This window comes from Tetrao urogallus (genome assembly GCF_951394365.1).
Source record: "Tetrao urogallus genome assembly, chromosome: 3".
Taxonomy (NCBI): Eukaryota; Metazoa; Chordata; class Aves; order Galliformes; family Phasianidae; genus Tetrao; species Tetrao urogallus.
In genome coordinates this window covers 89,370,185-89,382,641 of record NC_136815.1, presented here as the reverse complement: position 1 = coordinate 89,382,641, position 12,457 = coordinate 89,370,185, and positions in this window count along the sequence as shown.

Sequence of the window (12,457 nt, the reverse complement as noted above, 5' to 3'; positions counted from 1 at the left end):
TGTCATCCACATCAGATTTAATACTAAGCACTGTATTTTTTCTTTTTCATTAGTCTAGCAGAGAGATCATAACGTTTTATCATGACCTGGAAGATGGGCATTAGTATGTGAGCAATGCTTTGTTTTCCAGAAATAAATACTGCTCCATTTATATTTCAATTTCAGCAGTAAAACCTCAGCTGTATAATATATGTAAAGCACTAACCTGCAAACATGATTATGCTGCACTGTTGACATCGCATTATTATGCAATCAATATTTTGTCATGACTTGCATATTTTTCAGCTCATCTGGAAATTTGCTTCTTTAAAAGTCTAACTGAATAAAGATATATTTCCTACTATCTGAGAGTATTTTTGATTGCTAATTAGGCATTTACACAAGCACAAATCAGATGAAATAACTGTTTCCCCCCATGTATCTCCAAGGTGAGTTAGCCCAAATGAAACTTCAACATGAGAAACTTAATGCATGAGAAAGCGGTATGGGAGGAAGGAGGAGGAAGAAATACTTTTGCATTCTGTGCTGTGGAATTAAAGCAACCACTTACCATGAATTAATTCCATAGACATCCTAATTTTGGTCAGTGCATTGCTGAGCATATTATCTGAAACAGTCTAGCAAAGCCTCCTAGAATGTTTGAGTTTGGGATGAAGAACTGATACCAAAGCTTCCAGGAGGACCTGACTAAGTTTTGTTTGAAGATAACCATAAGCCACAACAAGTTCTTCAGATTCTTTTCAAGAAAGGATTTTTAAATCCATCAGAGTCAGTGCAACTGATTGCTCTGAGTGGGATGCTGGATTTATTCTTTTGCATTATGAACAAAATTATTCAAACTTAGCAAACAGATTTCCTGCATGTTTAAGCAAGACTTTAGCTGGCAGCATCAAGTCACCCACCTGAAAAATCAGCAAGTTTCAGAACTCTTCTGCAAGCTATTAGTTAAAGACTTCAATTTTTAATGGATGAATAGTAAGATAAAGAGTTTAGAAGGCTTTTGTCTGTTGAGGAGCCAAGCAACATGGGAGCCCAGGTGTGGCTAGACATATCATCCATGTTGATGGAAGGCTCAGATTCTTGGATTTCTAAGGGCTTCCTTCCCGAAAGCTAGCTTTCCAGCAGAACCATGTCTATGAACATATCAAACCACAAATATTTTCACAAAAAATGCTTTTGCTTGGTCAGTTGATGTTTCCTGATAAAGTTTTGTGGTGCTAGGTCATTTTTTACTAGTGCGGATGACCTCAGTTCTTGTACTCCTTTTACAAGAAGCTGTGGTTCTGACTCCTTTACATTCAGTGGCAGAGTCCATAGCTTTCATCTGTCTCAAGCCCCTAGAAAGCAGCTTGCCTATATTTGATGACAAATACGCATGCAGCATTTCTAGCTGATGTGTTTTATGCATCCAGCAGGTGAATAGAAGTTCCAACAGTGTCATAAATTTAAAGAGACAAGGCAGTTATGAAGTCTGAATTGTAGCTTGGGATTTATCGCTCTGTCTTCTGCAGGTGTTCTCTGATGCAAACTCCTACATCTACGCACTGCATCTTTATCAGTATTAGTTTTTATGGGTCATAACAATACCAAAAACACTGCAATGCTCCTAAATCTCATCTAGTATTCAAGCATGAAACTGTTGGAAGCAGGCTGACCTACTGACTTATTTCAAGTAGAATAGGTACTTCTAGACCAGCATTCAGGGGCAGGTCTGTGGCTTGCAAGGATCTCTGAGTGGGACTTACAAGCATACATTATTTGACCCCTTACGGAACTGAACGTTATCACACCTCTGTGAAATACTTTAGCATTATTCTTTCCATTTCACTTCGGATGAGAATGAAATTAGGTTTTCCAGCCGGAGTTGGGCAGTCTGTGGGACATTTATTCAAGGGCTCTGAGATGGCAGAACCTTTCCTTGTACTAAGGACAATGCTAGAAGTTACATCTTATTAATTTTAGTCTCTCACCAAGAGATCACTTTCTTGTGTGGTTCTGCTTTGCTCTGCCCTAAGAGACAATCCAGAAATGAAAATTCAGGATTTTCAGCGGTGCCGCCACTAGGCTATTAAAATTAGCAGTTTGAGTAATTTTCTTTCTTGTACAGTTCCTAATATTCTTTACGACATGCATACTGTGTTTTACAGTCTCTCCAAATATCTCTTTCTCTATGCTGTTTGGAAACAGAAGTCGCATGGGAAGTTTGGTCTGAACAGAAGAAATACTGTTGTCTGCAGAGGACACAGCTTCAAAGATTTTTTTTTTCTTCTTAAGAACCTTTGTATGGTTTATATGGTTTGGAACCTTTGGTTTCTTTCTCTTTTACCTGAGCTTATGCAGATCAGAAATTTGCAGCTGCATTTCCGTGACATACTGCTCAGTGTGAGATATTTGAAACTTTAAAGAAGATAAAACTAGTTCACTTGTAAGAGCAAGAGATCCGTGCTCTTATGCATTCTAATACATGAGGTCAGCATACAATTTCATAACACTGGGAGACAGAAAAGTTTGGTTCTTTATAGGACCCAGTACAGCCACCATGGCTGACATACAAGTATGTCTCATGGAGAATATCTGGTATTTTCCTTTACAAGGGTAGTAACCATGTGCCTAGCACAAGCAAAGGTGCAAAGGAGAAATAAATTATCTTTCAAAATAAATCATTTGTTTTATTTCTGAAACAGAATAAAATCATACCACCTCGTGGCATTTTCAAAATGATTTTATTTTAAACCCCAGTCTTTAATCTCAATTTAAAATATAACACAATCTGAAGGAGTAATTTCAAAATGAAAAATGGAGTCACTGTTCTGAAAAGGTTAATGTAGGGTATTTTAACCTTACTGAAGGAGTCGTAATTGTTTTTCAGATTTTGTTGAAGTTGACACTTTCATAGGAGAGCTTTGTTTTCAGTTCAGCAGCAGTTTTCCATTGGAAAAACATTCAGTCGGAAAATTTCCACTCGTGCTAGCTGAAGCATAGGAGGTTTGTAGATAAGAAGAATATAATCAGCTACAATAGGAATTTTGTCAGAAGGCTGAGGCTAAGAGCTCTTATGTATTGGATAAATACTGCTGTATTCTTGAAAAGAGGGCAAGCAGCTAGGGCTATTATTTTGCTTTTCTTCTGAAAGGTTGCTGCTACTGTACTACATCAGTGTCTTCACTGTCTAATCACACCAGCCCAACGCTGACAGGGTGGAGATGAGGAAGGACAAATGCTTACCAAGGGCCTGTTCTGGGAGAGGATTTGTTCACATATTGTGCTTTGATTGTGTTAGCGTTGACACAGAGAGCTGTGGGATGGGTCTCACAGCAGCAGCACCACAGCTGATCTGTGTGTGTTTAGCTGCTCTTGGACATTTCCTTCCCAAGTGCCCACCCAGCCTTGGCAGATCTCACAAGATCACACTGAGGGTGGTGGGATTACAAAGCATTGATTTCTGCAGTAACAGGCTTTCTTTTTCTGTTGACAAATGGAAGGCAGAAAGAAAAACATATCTGTTTGAAATATCACATGAATAGCAAACCATTTACCCTGAGTTTGGGAAAGATTATTGTTCAGGAAATGAATTTTTATCCTCTTTTCAAGTAGGTCACAGGATGTGTTGCTACATATCTCTTGCAGCATATTTGGTTAAAGCAGGAATCGCTGCCTTAAGGCAAAGAATCTTGTTGATTTTACAAGGGCATTCATCCCTGGAACGTGAGAAGAATGTTTCAAGCCAAAGACTTTTGGAAGATGGGCTGATATGTCAAAAAAACATAACAAAATATTTCCTGATCAAACCTTCTCTCCAGAGAAGATGGAAATTGCAGGGTTAAAGTTACATCTTAAAAAAAGATAGACAGGATGTGTTTTAGTGTGCTTGCAAGAGGCAGACCCTACAAATCTGCAGGTTATTAGCTTAGGCAGCTGCTGACCTGTTGCTACATCTTCAGCAATGTGCTTTCATGCTGGTGAGGTCTGTATGCAAGCAACAGGTTGCTGCTCCTTGGCTGCAAAATAGCAGGGATTGAATACTGCAAGTGTACAGTGGTGCAAGGTAAGAAAGAAAATCATTTTTGAAAGCTCATTTTCATTTTCCTGGACGAAACCATGCAAGTGATAGTTGCAGACTGCCCATATGTTCTCCTTAATTCTCCTGTTTGCCTGAAAAAAACAACCACACAAAGAGTAGGTCTGCAAAAGAAACCCATGGAAAAGCTTTCTTTCCCTGCGTGGAATGATTGTAAGAGCCAATGGAAAGGTGCCTCAAAATCACTGACACTTTATTACTTGCTGACTTCTCACTGAAGCACCTCAGTCTCCTCTTTCATTTACACACATTTGCCCTTTTCATATCAAAGGCACATTTAGGAGCAAATAGCTTTTCTGTAAATTGGGCCATGTGTCTGGTCCTCGAGGCATTCATGGTCTCAGCCCTGATCTAGAAATTTCAGAACAAATCAGAACAAGACAAGTCCTGCACTAGAAGTACTTTACTGTGTATATGATAGAGTTTTTCTCCTACAAATGGACTGACTACTTCAATTTGAAATCCTTTGCTCATCTGGAATGTCTCTGATCCAAGTATCTGACAGGAGAAATGTCTCTCTTATCCCAATCTCCAAAGACTTTCTTACTCGATCTTTTCCTGAAAAACATGTCCAGCAGCATATCCCAAGCCATCATTTTTCAGTCTAAAAAAAGTCACCCTTTTCATCAACTTGACATTAAATAGATATTGTTTTAAGTGAACGTGAAGTCCTCCTGTGACAGCAAAAGTGCAGATGTAATAATATATATTGCAATATATTTCCAAACCACCAGAGCTTTTTCCCCCCTCTTTTGTTTCCTTTTTATGACCCCGATGCCATTTGGAATAAACTTTAATTGGGTCATTTTGTCATCCGCTGAGCAGCCTCCATTAACAAACCTTTACAGCAGTAAGTGCTGGTAGCAGGATCTCTGTCACAGGCAGTTGCCACTTAGTGAAGTTTCACAAACATATCTTCATTATTTATGCATGCTGTGCTTTATTACCAACACCAGGTGTGAGCCAGGAACACTTCACTACACACAAGCAGCTAAAGGGGTCAGATGTCAGTGTTAGAGTAATAACGATAAAAAACGGAACAGCAGAGGTGTGTTCTCGTCTGACTGTCGGTGGTCCTGTGCCTCACAAGGACTCTGCAATCACACTCATCGTTTCTGGCATTGTCAAAGTGCCTGATCCATCATGGCACTTCAGAATGTCCCGATTCCTGAGGAAAGCAAAGGCAGTGTTGCCATATTTCGACGTGAATACGGGAGAAACACAGAGAAAGTGTCTGTATTTTCTAGTGAATGGGTGAGCACGTGCAGTTTAGCAGTTTGATTTTACACTGCACCCGGTGTAAAGGTACCAGTGGAATTGCATCTGCTTTACATTAGCATGAGGGTGACTAGAATAAGGTTCTCTGGATATCTACGTACAATGCTGATCAATATGTGGCATTAAATATCTTTGTCTAATCTTTAGAAAATACTGCATATGGAATGGCTTTGTCAGTCTGAATTGACTCCACTGAAATCAAAGGAATTATGGCCTTAAACTGAGACAGGGGAGGTTTAGGTTGGATATTAGGAGGAAGTTTTTCCCCCAGGAGGGTGGTGAGGCACTGGAACAGATTGCCCAAGGAGGCTGTGGATGCCCCATCCCTGCAGGCATTCAAGGCCAGGCTGGATGTGGCTCTGGGCAGCCTGGGCTGCTGGTTGGTGACCTGCACACAGCAGGGGGTTGGAACTGATGAGCACTGTGGTCCTTTGCAACCCAGGCCATTCTATGATTCCATGACAGATTTAGCTCAGTGTAAGTAAATGAATGATGACCATGAGTTCCACAGGTGTATTTCTCATTCTGTTAAATTTGATGGCAATACCATAAATATATGCCAACAGGATAGGGATATTCCTCTCCTGCCCCTACACAGCAAAATCCAATCTCAGTTTTTAAAACTTAGCCCAGCTAATACTTTAGAAAGTAGGAATTTTGAATTAGCTCTTTTTTTTTTTTTTTTCATTATCATATTGTAGTTGTAATATATGGGAGAATTAAAATTTAATTAGGGAATGGTTCTTAGGTCATAGCAAAATTGGCACACTAAACGCACAATAAATGTCTACTTTACTTTTAATTAAACAGCTTCCCCTTAAAGGTTTTTAATCACTAGTTTAGATAAGTGGGATTTGTAGTGATTGCTAAGGTACTGTGGAGAGTGGCTGAAAACATACACCTGCAAGCAGTTAGTAGGGGTTATTGTGGAAAACACTACTGAAACTGTAGGAAAGCTTTCTTTTTTGCTTAACTCATTTTCTGAATGATGGATAATATCATAGTACTTACTAAAACTGGAAAATCCTTTTACAGTATCCCACTAACAGCTTTCTTGATGTTAAGTTTTTGACAGTCCTCTATCGTGAATAAAGTCCATATGCGTGGGTTTACCAAAAGATGGTGTTCAATGTAAAACATTCCAGCTACACCAAGTGACAATGAAGCAAATATTACAGAAATATAAGATGAAAGGAAACATGAACTTGACACATTTCAAATTTGAAACTGTTGTAGGTTTCCTATTCTTTTTCTTCTTTCTTAAAATGGTCTGGTTATACCTGTAATGACATCTCATCATTTTTAGTTTCTGGGTTGCTGAAGAAATAGCTTAATTACAGTTGTTTAAACACATATTTATCTGATGGTTTCTTCCCTCCCTCTTACCCCCCAGCCTTCTTCCCACCTCTCCCCCTCCCTTTTTTTTTTGCCATGTATTTTATTTGGAGAGCAATGAGATTGAGAATCTTATGGGCTACTAATTTCAGGACAGCTTCAAGCACTTTGGCTCAGCCCTGTCTCCTTTCCACTATACCTCTTGTCATCCAGGCAGTATTTTGTAGAGTGTTTTTTCCATGGACATATGTCCTGCCATTTAAAGCAATATGAAGTAATGTGGAAAGACCCTCTGACAGGAAATTAGGAATGACACGTTTAAGATAAAGGGGTGCAGCCACTGAAACAGTGTCTGATGAAGATTTAGAGTGATGGCTGAACCACGTGAATTGTTTATCCATTTTGCCACGCTATTGCTGCAAGCCAAGAGAGGTGTAATAATTTATTTGGAAAAACACCATTTAGTACAGTGAGAAGAAGTAATCTACCATTGCTCTGACAGTCCAGGCAGATAGATATGAAAAAGAGAAACAGATCTATTTCTTGATATGTAGGCAACAGTTATGAATGAATAGACAGCCACTTTAATATATGAATTGACATCTCTCAGCTGCTTCAGCAGATGGCCTACTTTGTGTGCTTTTCCTCCAGTTTCCTCATTCAAAGGTTTGGTATTTCTGAAAACAATTGTAAAACTTTTACACATCAACATATGCATATCAGCCCTCTTCTTGATCATAACAAGCCTATTCTTCTGATGGGGAGACTTGCTTTCTCTGTAAAACGTGTGAGGATGTCTGAGCTATTCAATCACCACAACAACATGATATTATTTGAACTACCAACGATCCCTGAATTTGTTATTCCTCTTCTGTCTTCTTTCTCCTCCCCAATTCCAGCGAGTGATTCATTAGCTTTCAAGAACCTACCTTTGTACCCTGGCTGCTGGTTCCATCCCATATCTATCCAGGCTGGGCTGCCTTTGGAGCAGCCTACACACAGAATACTGCTGCTGCTCAGCACTCTGTTGGCTGGATCTCTGTCGTGGCCATTAAAAATTAGTAGTGGGCTGAAATGTCAATTAGACAATGTCGACATTTGGCAAACAGAGCTGTCTGCCAGTTTGCAGGCAGTCTGGGCAGTGTCACAATGAATCTGTCAAGTGGCAAAGAGCCATGGGATTCAAAATCCAGCTGTCACTCAAGCTATAGTATCTAGGATTTGGGTGTCAAGGTAGATGGGAGGTGGAGGTGATTTCCCTATGGAAGTCTGTTAAAGCACACTATGCCTTTCCTAGATCTCCGGGGCATCCAGTTGACAACCAACAGTACGAGACCTGTAGTTACTACATAAAAGCAAAGTTCCAGTGTATCTCCATGTGAAACTTCTTAGAAGCGCTCCTTTAGGACACTTACATGAACAGTAATATCTGTTAGTAATTAGTATTATTTTCTGAACATTTCAAACATATGTTTTGAAAAACTGTATTATATCCAAAGTTACAAGTTACAAAGTTACTAATTTGCTTACTTGAGGTGTAAAAGCTGTTGCATTGAGACGGAAAAGAATAGAGTGGAAGAGCTTCCATGGAAAGGACAGATGTGCCACTTCTCTCCAGTCATCCTGATTACTGAAAGACTAACTACTGACATGCTAAAGCTGCCAAATACACAACTTCACTTCTTTAAACAATGCAAATCTGCATGATGTCAAAGCTATATTACTTTAATACAAAACACCAACAGCTTTTTTTTTTTTCCCCTGCCTTCTCTCTCACTAAAGAATTTATACAATTCTGCGAAAGAATCAAGTAGATTCCTCAAAAGAGTGCCAGGTAGAGGGGGAGGAAAGTAATACTTAGCAAGTGCTTGAGTTGTTGCTGCAAGACTTGAATAATTCTATTCCTCTGTCTCAGAAAAGGAAAAGGCTAAAACCATACTGATGAGTCTTAATCGTATTAGGGCTCCGTGTCTCAGCTGACCTTGTAAGACTACAGACTGTGCCATGAGTGACACTGTCTTAGGGATTATGGCATCAGAGTACCCAAGTGTGAAGCAACATCCAGAATATGAGAAAGTAGATATTGGCCAGGAAAAACACAGAATATTCTAATGTGATGGAGCATTTATCAGTCATATTATGCAGTCAACCAAAGCCTGCTTGCAGATTACTCCATATTCTGGTGCTCTTGACTGCTGGGAGATGCAGTGATGTCTTCTTCAAGCAGAGAAATTCTTTGTAGCTGACTCTACATAGACTTACACTCTGTATCCATGTAGAGTTCCACGCTTAGTTTTTCACTCACTTGGGCTTGTGATAAATCTTTATACTGAGTTTATACAGATGCCAGTGAGGAAGAAAGCATGCACTGAACATGTTGATGCAAAACATGGTTCTTGAATCAAGTGTACGCAGCAGTTCTCAGTCTTTAAAACCGCATAGGTAAGATTTCTACAGGAATTTCAGACACCTGAGCGTTCAGGCATTATTATCTAGATTTGAAACCTTGGAAGAGTAGGCTAGTACTTTAAACAAGAGGTACAAATAGTTATTAAGCACAGGAGATGATGTAAAAATTGAATTAATTCTGTACACTTCCAAAATCAGGTTTTTTCCCCTCTTTTGAAATGCAGCATTCTTCGAGAAGTAAGATTTTTGTTTCCATCAGCAGGTTGCATAGAGGGGGAGAGAATGTGCTAACAGATTCCTTAAGTATCAAGGGTCTGTTCTTCATGCAAAGCTATGTAGTCAATAACAGATGTCAGAATAACACAGAGTAGTCCCTGGACCTGTGTTGAAAAAGTGCCTTTATGGCACTCAGGCCTGAGGCACTATATGAAGCAATGTGAAATGGAGTTTTGAAAATGCAGACTTAGAAAAACAGAATGACCACTTTCCCACTTTTCTCTTTGGCCTTCCAGACAGTAATCTGGAAGGTTTTTGCCCCTTAAATATGTAGTGGCCAATGAAAGCATTTCCTTATGGCAAAGAAATGCTGTGCAGTAGTAGAGAACAATACTGGAAGAAGGAAGAATCAGAACGGATAAAGCTTCAAAATAATTTAGGGAGACAATAAGTCTAGAGGAAGGTGGGGAAGAAGAAGGGTAATTTTTGTTGAAGCAGGCTCACAGGCTCTCCTTGGTGTGGGAAAGGGAAGGCCAGCATGCAGAGCTTATGTTTGCCTATGAGGAAAGAGGAAGACTCCAGTGACTTCTGCAGTGGGACAACGAGTGGAGAATTGCACTGAGTGGCATGTGCTAGGCAGAGTCTTTTTGGTCTAAAACTGCTTGCTTGGAAGTGCATTCTCAAAAGACTTCTAGGTATGTCAGTGGCATGTGGTCCACTTTCAATGGTTTTTTGCTAGAGGTGAGATAGAAAAGGACAACAAAGTTCCTCTTCTCAGTAGAGAAGCTAGATCCATCTCATTGCCCTTCTCTCCCTCGTATTCCAGTCACCTAAGGATCAGAAGCCTTTCTCTGTCCTTTCTAACAGCTAGAACAGGTCAGTACAGATATGCATTCACAATCACACAATACAGTAGTCCCTTGCCATACCTGGTGTTGTGTGTGTTATATACATGTGTTCTCATGCACCATTGTCTCACTGGTTAGTGTTTCCATTCTCCCTGAGGTTCTGGTCTTCCTTCCTGCTGACATGAGTTAACATTGTCCAAACTCTAACCCTGAAAACTTCACTTATACATTACATGACCCTAGAAAGATCTGTGCTATAATGAACGCTAGAGAAGTCACTTGTCATGTTGCTGCCTCACTTTTTGTGAGTACTGTTGGTGGTAGGTGGATGGTTGGACTAGATGATCTTGAAGGTCTTTTCCAACCTTGGTGATTCTGTGATTTTAACCCCAGATGCTGCCTGCACTTCAGCTGCAGAAGTTTCAGGATGATTCAGTATCTAGCTCTCCCTCAGACATATTGCAGAGAGCACCCAGAATCACCTAAGCACAAGTTGCAGGTGCCACTGTATGAGCAAGTTCCTAAAAATGAGTTTTAACTAAAAGAGAAGCATTGCAGTGACTAATTTCCTCATTTGTTCCCTAAGTGTGATGCACATTTATTCCCACACAAGACTTTCCTGGTTGCCACTTATTGTTTTTGCTTGCTATTGTAAAGAACCACTTGCACTTATATAATACAAAAATTCATATGAGTAATTGATCTTGAACCCATCCTGCATATAGGACTTTCCCTCTCCCCAGTTTTCACTTAACATTTGTCTGCTACATATCTTTGAATGACAATCTTAGGTATCTCAGAGTTGTATACATGTAAACAATAAATTCAATCTCCTGAGGATTTTTTAATTTTCTTTTTACCCAGTTAGATATTTTGGTATTTTTAGCAGCCCTACCGCAGACTTGGGAAGAGAGATTTCTGTATTGTTTGTTCTTGCATTAGCCACATCCAAAATAACCCAAAAATGAGTTTTCTTCTGATTTACCCTGATCAAGTGATAAGCTTTTTATTCCTCTGTGTAAAATTTGTAGTAGTTGCTCCAACAGATGAAGTCACTTCGATGTGCAACTGCTTGTTGGACCAGATCCCCAGTTTCTACTTCCTTAAAGTTGAAAAGCTACACATTTGTCTTGCCTACAGAAGCTATTTAGCTGGTGATTAGTCCATAGTGCAGTGTAATCACTGTTATTACTTGGAGCGTAAGGGAAGAAATGTAAGCAGCAGTTTTGTTTTGTGCTGGTGTTTTATCATTTATTTAGGGCTTCTCCTTATGCCCAACACATGCAAACAAGCACACTCAAAATTCAGTAAACATTAATTTTACATATGCAGTTTAGAGTAAATTATAGACTTGGCTAATGCAAGAAGAGATGTTACCGTTTACTCTGAACTCTGCAGTTTCTAGGCAAAACCAACTCCAGTTTAAGGATATTCTTCATTAATAGATACTCAAAATAGACAGTGTTGTCTACATACATGCCACCTTTAAACACAAAACTTGACACTGGAAAGAGGCCATGATCATGGGAACAGAGGAGAATCTGCCATTTTTATATTTAATTTGCACTTTTGATGGCATGCTGTATCTGACCAGTGGCATTATGTCCTCGAACTATTCAAGCAATTTGTTTAACTTATTGTATGGTTGTGATTAAACATTAAACATCAGTGGGGAGGGGAAAATCAATTCATTAGGAACAGGGAGAAAGTAATTGTAGAAACACTATTGGGAGATGCATGTTGAGGCATAAAATAACTGTATTTTGAAATTCATTATAAAATGGACTTAAGCCCTCCTTTCTGCACTTATATGACTACCCTGTGGTAGTGCTTCATGTCATTTTTTTGTGCTCCATGGTTCTAGCAGTTCTGAAAGCTTGTTGTCAACCTCTTCTATTAGCTTTCTTTTAATATGCTCATCACTACAATTGTCAGGAAACAAAATGCATCTAAAACACCATCATTAAAATATTTTACTTATAATGCTTGAAATCTTAAGTTTAATTGTTTTAAGCTTAATTGATAAGCACCTTTAAAACTGTTGTGCTACTGTGCACAAGCCATTATCACATTCTACCACTCACTCAAATAGAAGGACTAAATCTATGTTAGAAAAACAACCAATTTCTTATATTCCAGCAATGAAAGCATTTTTCCTTCCAGTAATTATCAGTAATATCAGACAAGATTTTTCCATTAAATTCTAAACTGAAATCTGTGCTTGCCTTAGCAGAGAACTGTTATTATGAAAGGCAGGTGTGATTGTGTCGCTCTTGTTATCGAATGAATAGAT